The sequence below is a fragment of the Gymnogyps californianus genome, chromosome 10 (genome assembly GCF_018139145.2).
Source record: "Gymnogyps californianus isolate 813 chromosome 10, ASM1813914v2, whole genome shotgun sequence".
NCBI classification, from domain to species: domain Eukaryota; kingdom Metazoa; phylum Chordata; class Aves; order Accipitriformes; family Cathartidae; genus Gymnogyps; species Gymnogyps californianus.
The window spans coordinates 18,108,309-18,116,476 of record NC_059480.1 but is presented as its reverse complement, the minus strand read 5'-3'; positions in this window follow the sequence as shown (position 1 = coordinate 18,116,476).

The window sequence follows — 8,168 nt, the reverse complement described above, 5'->3', positions numbered from 1 at the left end:
TCGCCGACCCGAACCGCTGTTCTCGCCAAGCCGCGGGGCAGTCATACCGGCTCCTCACACGGCAGCCCGCGGGTGCGGCCCGCCGCGCCCCCCACCCAGGCCGGGGCGCTGCGGCCGCCCCCTCAGGGCCGAGAGCATGCGGCCCTACCAGCTCCTGAGCCAACCGGAGGGGAAGGGAAGCGAGCAAACCCCGAGTGCCACCGGCACCACCGCGCCGCGGCCTACCTGCCCCACGGCACCCCGCCGCCACCTCCTGTCGCCTTGGCAACCGCGGCCTCTCCCTCCGCGCGCCGCGCCCCCTCCCGCCACACGTGATCCCTCTCAGCCAATCCCAGGCCGGGAAGGGGGCGTCACGTGACAAGGGGATTCTCCTCCGTGCCGGCGGGCAGCGCCCCCTGGAGGGCGGGGTGGGGAGCTGCAGCTTCCCGCGGGCGGTGGCGGGGAATCGCTGTTCGCCGGTTCCCACCCTCTGACGTTAACTTGAAGAGAGTTCGGGGTCAAGTTCATTTTTTAAAATGATCTACTGTTTTAACTTATGTGTTTGTACCCTCTTGCCATCCTGGGCAGGCCAGAAGTCTTCTAAAAGCGCACCACGCCGTGTGCTTGTCCGTAGGCCCGTAGCTTTCAGTTGCACAATTACATGATTTCTTAATTACAGTCATTACAGCCATCCGGCAGTATTTGGCCCCACCACACCTGCCACCGAGCGCTGCGCTCTCTGAGGGGATGGAAACGCTGGGAGTAATTCCCGCTGTGGTTAAAACAGCCCGTGGCCAAGGCTGCCTGCTCCACTTACCTCACAGCTTGGAAGGATCGTTTGACAAAGATGTCGGGCAAAAAGGGCAGAGCCTTGCCGAGACTGAGCACTGCGCGATGAGCCCGAATCGCAGCCCCAACACAGCCGGGGTGAGGGACGCCAAGATCGTCCCTGTGGGTCGTGCACGCACGGCGCTGGCAGGCATGTGTCCAACATGTCGTTACCTGATGAAAGCCTGACCAAAACAAACAGAAGGATTGGCCAAGCCCCTTATCGAGGCTTTGTCCCATTTTTAATTAACGGTGGTGTTAATGAACTTCTTGCCATTAACACCAAGTTTCTAGCAAGCATTTGCTAGGCACAGGAAAATGATGTTGTACCACCAGTGATGTCCTGCCCAGGGTTTCGGGCTCACCCTGTGCAGCCTTGTTTTGCACCATGAACACCTAAGAAGACCCATGTTCTCTGCACGTCCCACAACCAGACACAGCACAGCACCATCTTTCTTCCTTTAAAAAGCTCCTAAGGTGGGCAGCCGAAACTGAACGCAGAGATTTGCATCTGCCCCCCACACACGGATTTTGACCCTTAATAACCTCACAAAACCCAAAAGCTAATCTCACCAGCCAGCTCAGAGGCACTGCTCTCCACCAAGACCATTTCCCAGCCAAACTTTCCAACACCAGCGTGGGTGAATGCAGTTCAGGGTACAGCCTTCCCTTGGCTCATGATCTAAGGGTATTCTTCTTCTCCTTATGCAATTTAAAAAAAAATAATTAAGGAACAGGAAAAAAAAAATCACCCTTGAACATTCTTGCCAGACCTAAAATTATCAGCTTGATAGGTGAAATGTTTGGAAAGAGTGAGGTGATGGGAAGCAGAGTTATGACAGATGGTGAGCAGGCACTAGCGCTCCATCCATAACCCGTGGGAGTTATTTCACCACTGCTCCATGGCCAGCCAGCAATGGGTTGGTATTTGTGAATAAAACACTGAGGCAGACTGTTGCTTTTTGGAAAAGGAAAGGAAGAGGTTAAGTATCTTATGAAGGGCAGAAGCAGCCTTGACAAATCTGTGCCCCCCCATGCCTTGCTTCTTCAAATTATGGTTGTCCCAGTAAGAGACAGAGCAATGGTTTGGGCCAGGGTTGTGCCAAACCGCCCAGTTTTTAATTATTTGCCTTTCATGTGATGGACAAAAAGGTGCCAGGAACAGGTCACTTCATCCATCACCTCTGCCTGTGCCAGAGGCCCTTGAAAACTTCTCATTCCCCAACTCAGTGTACTTGGGAGATGTTCTCAGTTAAAGAAATCCTGCTAGGGAAGGAGCTTCTCCAGGAAATCAGGAGAAACCTCACCAGTTTTCTTCAGGCTCCCTCCCTCCCCAGCACTCCCAGCAAGCGCATCACAACAGGCGGGGGCAAAGGAACAGAAGAGCAGATTCCTGAAATGCCAGTGAGGACCCCACCGCTCTCAGTGCATTGCAGAGAAATCTGCAGGGCACTGCAGTTTGCATTGCGGTGCTCTGCCATGTGTTGTTTGAAGATGGTACAAGCCCAGGACAGAGTCAGTGGAGCGGTGTCAGTGTGTCCTTCTGCAAGCCAGAAGGACTCAGGTGGAGGAGGCTGGCTGCTTGTCCGGGGTTGTTGCAAGCAGAAAGGGAATGCGTTGGCTGAACTTGGACACAAGAGCCCCAAGGCGAATAATCTAGCAATGCTAAAATCAGGCGTGAGGTTTCCTGATGCAGGAATTGGTCAGAGCCATGGGCAGCATTTGTTCTGGAAGGGAAGATGAGCATCCGACATCTTGTGCAATGCCTGTCTTTCTTTGCCATCCTCCCTTGGGCAGGTGCATTGCTATAGTAAACCTCAGCTTCACTCACAGGGACATCCTCTCCTGCTCAAGCGCTCTAGATACTCTCTGCTTTGCCATATCCGTGGATTTATTTGTGTTGAGAATTCCAGATGGTGCAAAAACATCTGGACCATGGCAAAACTGCAGCAGCTCAAAGGACTGCTGTGCTTCCAGGGTTTGCCGCTGCATCACTATTCAAAGATAAAGATAGGTATGCCCCCTTCTATTTATTTTAAAAAACAGTTGCTGCGCACTGCAGAGAAATTTTTTTTGTAGCCCTGTGGCTTCTTGGAGGATGTTGACAGCCTGGAGTTTGGATCAAAGATATTCCTAGGAAAAACACTGCAAGTCTTAGAAAGCACTCAACAGTGCCTAGAAAGCAGTCTGCTGTTTCTAGAAAGCAATGGGGAATTGCTAGAAAGTACTGGGAAGTTTCTAGGAAGTGCTCTGCAATCTCTAGAAAGCACTTGGTTATTTCTAGACCTGGCTCTGTCATTCCTAGAAAGCACCTGAAAATTCCTAGAAAGCACAGGCAAAGACCTAGAAAGCACTGGAAGAAAAGCGTGTGAAAGCCAGCTGGAATTGCTAGGAAGCACATCAAACTGTTCAGAAAGCACCCTGGAATTCCAGTCCGTAATCCCTACAAAGCTCTCTGCAATTCCTCAAAAGACCAAGGATGTTCCTGAAAAGCACAAAGAAATTCCCAGAAAGTAAGGGAAAATTCCTAGAGTCCAGTCTGAATTCCTAGAAAGTTGTGGGAAATTCCTAGAAAGCCCACTGAAATTTCTAGAAAGCACATGAACATTTTTAGAGAGCACCAAGGAATTCCTAGGAAGCGACAGGAAATTTCTATTCTAACCGTTAGGTTGTGTTCTCGTTGCTCACCTGGAGCGTGACAACTAGCATTCAAATTGGCTTTGTAGTTACAGCGTGCACTGGTATGTTGGTCAGGTAGGTACGTGATTGAGCTGGTAATCTGAATTTCTGGGTTTGGCGATTTGTATACTAAACACCAAAGTTTTATGTATATAAACAAACATAACGTTTATATACATGAAACTTCTATATATAATAATACAAATAATAGACATACTCTGTGTATATATAGAGTATGTCTACTGCCACAGGTTTCTTCCTTCTGTTGCATACACTTCTACAGAGATCTCACAATAGCAAACTTTAAATATTTAGTTGACTTTTGCCATGCTAGAGCCTATCAGGCATTTAGTCCGTCTCCAGCGGGAGGAAGGACTGGGCCCCTTGGCCATTTATAGCCCACTTGCCGCTGCTGCGTGTGCAGCCTTCTGGGTTCCTTCTTGCTCCAGCTGAAGGAAGGTGATGGGGCTGTGAACTCCTCCTCCTCCTCCTGTTTGTCACCTGTCCCTCTAACTTTTTGAAGGAGTAAGAGACTCTCTTAGAGCATGGTCCCAAGGTTTTGGAGCAGGCCAGCTGCAGGTGCCCTCCTTGTCTGTAAAGGCAGCTCTGTGTTCCCTCTCTCCTGCTTTGCTTTGGTGATGATCAGGCACTGCCCATGGGAAAAGAGAGGGATTTTATGCTGATTTTCTCCTTTTCCCATCTTCAGGATGGTGTGCATCCAGCTGGCTTTCTCCTCTGAGCAGCCAAACAGGACTCACATCATGCTCTGGGCAGGATGGTGGGAAGGGCTGTGTGGGATCTGGGCTTTGCTCGATCCTATTTTTTCTTCTTTTTCTGCTCCCATTCTTGCAGAAGTCTCCTTCCAGCGCGCAGGCAAGGCTGCTGTGCACACGCTGCCTTGCACAGGCTTTGCCATGCTCCTAGGGTGCTTAGGCAGAGACACCTTTTTGGGGAGATGCTGCCCAGGGGTGAACACCCACCCGCTGGCCAGCACCTGGGGTAAGGTCAGGAAGATGCAAAGCTTGTGCCTCAAACCTGAAAAGCAGGACTCCACTGCCCTGTGTGTCCAAGGGATGACATTCATCGTCACCTGGGGCATCACCCCAGCTCCATAGTTTAGGTTTTTCTTGGGGCAGGTGTCACTGCCACCTCGGCCGGGGGCTGAGCATTCCTGTGGCTGGGCACCGACTCTGCCAGCTGCAGGTCCTGGACTGGATCATAACCTGTTGCTTGATTGAAAAACAGAAGGCTATTCTCTGTGCCCAAGTGGACGATTTTGCAGGAAATGTCTTCTTGCAGTAGCCTTTCCAAGTGGTTGCATTAAAAATAAAAGCAAGCAGGGAAGAGAGGAACATTTTTCAAAGCTTAAACATCCTTTTATTTTCTGAGTCAAACTTCAGCTTTTAGTTGCCAAAAAAGATTTCAGTTTGGATTTTCAATGAATACTTTGAAGGAGCATTCGAGTTTTTAGTTGATGACACGTTATTGTTGGTTGGGTTGGAGCACGACTGGCTCCTACTGGGACTGGCTGTGGGGCAGAGGGGTTTGCTTGGACCAATGTCCTGTGCTCCGGCAGGACACTTGCCCAGCAGTTCAGACGCTGCTCACATACTGAATTACACAGCAATGCTTCCCCAGGGCTGTCTGCAAGGAAAACCAAGGCAATGGAATTGCAAAACCTCCCTGCTCTCCCCAGCATCAGGCTATCATAAAGCTGCTCTGTCTCCCTTGGATGGGGCTTGTTTAGCTGCTGCCGAGCCTCAAGTTTCACCTCTCCCCAGCTTTCCCCAGAAGGATGCGGTCAGCCCGTGCCAGGCTATTTATATGCGGACCTTTCTTCAGTAATTTCCTGTAACCGAAGTCCCTGACCAGGAGAGGCACAACGGAGACTTTGATTTTGTGCCACGGGATGCATGAAGGAGGCGACAAGGTGAACTCAGCTCTCCTTGAGATCCAGAAGCCTCTTGGCCTGCTCAGCACAGAGCAGGGAGGGAGGAGGGACTGGCTGGTGGGTCCCCAAAAGCTCCTTTCAGCTCCATTGCAAAATGGTGAAGGACACTCCCAGGCACCTTGCAGCCCAGTGTCAAAGGAGCCAGAGCTTTCTTCTCCCAGCAGGACTTTGCAGATGAGGACAGGAGCATCCAGGGCTCAACCTATTGCCCTGCAATGTCAGCCTCCCCCATCCCTCAAGTGCCCACCTGGAGAGGAGACGCTGCTTTCTCCAACCTCCGCAAAACCTTCTTGCCACTGCCACCACCCTGGTATGGGCTGGGATGGAGGCAGGAGGGAGTCCTCCAGCACTTTCTCTGCTCCTCCATCCTGATAGATCAGCCCCTGGTACCTTTCCAGCTGTGGCAGAGATCACCCTTCAGAGATCCGTACAGGGACCGAGCTGACAACCAGAAGAGACCGACTGCCTTTGTGGGGCTGGGGGTGCCTCCATGGAGGATGACGGCGGCTCAGTGCCCCGGGCCGAAGGGAGCCCCAGCTGGGCTTTCTGGCATGTGCTCATCTAAGACGGGTCATTAAGCCCCCAACCAAGGTGAACACTAATGCGTGAGAGGGCTTGGCTTGCAGTAACAGCAAGGCTTTCCAGCCAAAAATGGCAGGGGGCTGGGAGGAGGGAAGAGCTAGAGATGCTCCATTAAAAAAAAATAATACGGAGAAAATAGTCTGGGAAACTGGGTGTACAGAAACAGCAGGACAGAGAGCTTCATCATCGGGACAAACATCCCCAGTCCCAGTGACAGTCCCAGAGAGCCTCACTGCCTTCATCGCGTGGGCAGAGCTTTGATGCTGCCACCAACACAGACCGATGGCCATCTGTCCCACACCACTGACACAGACCGATAGCCACCTGCCTGATCACTCGGGGACAAATTGCAAACCTCTGGGCCCACAAGACAAGCAAGCAGCAGGTTTCATCTATGAGTGAGCCCATGAACTCTGCTGTCCAATGCAGATGTTTCCAGCAAGTTATTTTCAGCTGCTGCTTCTTCATCCCTGAACCCCAGATTTCATGCTTAAGCTAAAAATAAAAAAGATATCTGTGTGAAGTTAAAGCAAACAGAGAATTTGCCCAGCCCTACAGGAGCTATCTCAGCTTCTCCTCTTGGGAGGACATGGTGGGGAAACAAAAAGTTAATCCATCTTGGTTCTCATTGACACGGAATGGAGAAAAACAATTAAATGGGAGAGCCAGCCTAAAGCTGAGAACAAAGACACTGCACCAATATTTCAGGTCTTTTTCCTTCACTCTGAAGGGGAAAAAATTGCTCCGCGCTTCATCCCTAGCAGGTTATCTTTGGAGGAACAATGTCCCCATAATTTCTGCTGACAATTAACCTCGCCTATGCAGCAATTCTTCCCTGGGTCACCAGAGCAGCTATTTATACCCTTGGCCAGGGATGCTGTTGCCACCAAGCGACTGCCCTTCCCCTTGGCCAGCCCTGCACCAAGGCAGCGGGCAGCGAGCCCCAGGGTGTCCCCCCCAGGCACCCTGCCCTGCTCGCCAGGACCTGCTTCACCCAGACCCTTACAGTAGAGACCCTCCACTGTCCATTTTCTGCACATGCTTTGCAAACACAAAGAAAAAAACCCAGACATACGTGTTGCTTAAACACACAGCTGCACACAGGTGCCAGGCAGCAGGGTCCATCAGACCAAGTGCACAGGGTTGGGACGTCTGGGGTTATGGTCTCCAGGACCTCTGATGCGCTGGTCTCCGAAGGACTTGGGCAGAAACAGGATTGGCCTCGAGTCACCCCTCTGCAGTATGTGGGTAACATCGATTCCCCCATGTGCTGGAAGAGACACCGATCGCTCACCTGAGTATCTGCACAGTACTTCTGAGCAAAAACCAGAGCTTTAGTTGTGCAGCCAATGCCAGGAACTGGAGTACAGACCTCAGAACAAAACTCTGGACCCGAGCTGCTGCCAGCTGGACTATTTGCCCACACAGAGCAGGATTTCAGAAGCCAAGTCAAGCCAGTCCTGAGCTGGAGCCCAGCAGCAGGGGCTGGGGCAGCTTCTCCTCCCAAGGCACAGAGCATGGGCCAACACAATCCCACCCGTGTTGGAGAAACACATTGATCCAGGTCTGCCAAAACCAGTTATCTTCACTGAGGGAGCAAAGACCCTTGCTTCCACATGAAGCCACCCTGGGGAAAGATCAGCACCCTTGGGTGAAGGCCTTCAGGCCCACTGGTCCCATCAGAGGTTGCAAGCAAACACCACAAGCCTTGCACAGTCCTGCAATGTCTGTGCTCCCCATCTCCCCCATCCTGCCACTACTGCAGGGTTAAGGTGGGCCCAAAGCTGGGCTGAAAACCCAACCCGTCACCAACGCCGAGAGCAGCAGGCAGGGGAAGGCCTGGGGCAGGCTGGGGTCTGGCAGGGGTGAGGGTGGGGGACACTCCAGCCTCCAGGATGCAGGGAGATAAATGGCCAACGTCATCATCATTATCAGCGGCGCCCAACCTTCGTGTTGAATGGCGAGGAGGAAGAGCTTCGCCTGGCCCTGGAAGGAAGGGGAGAGATAGGGAGGGCGGCACTGCTGTGATGGGGAGAGGTGGGAGGACGAGACCTGCTGAGTGCCCGCTGGGGCAGAGGAGCAATGCCAGGGGCTGTCGGCCTGCTCCTTGAAGACCCCTTGCCCTGGGAGCTTTACGTCCAACATCTCC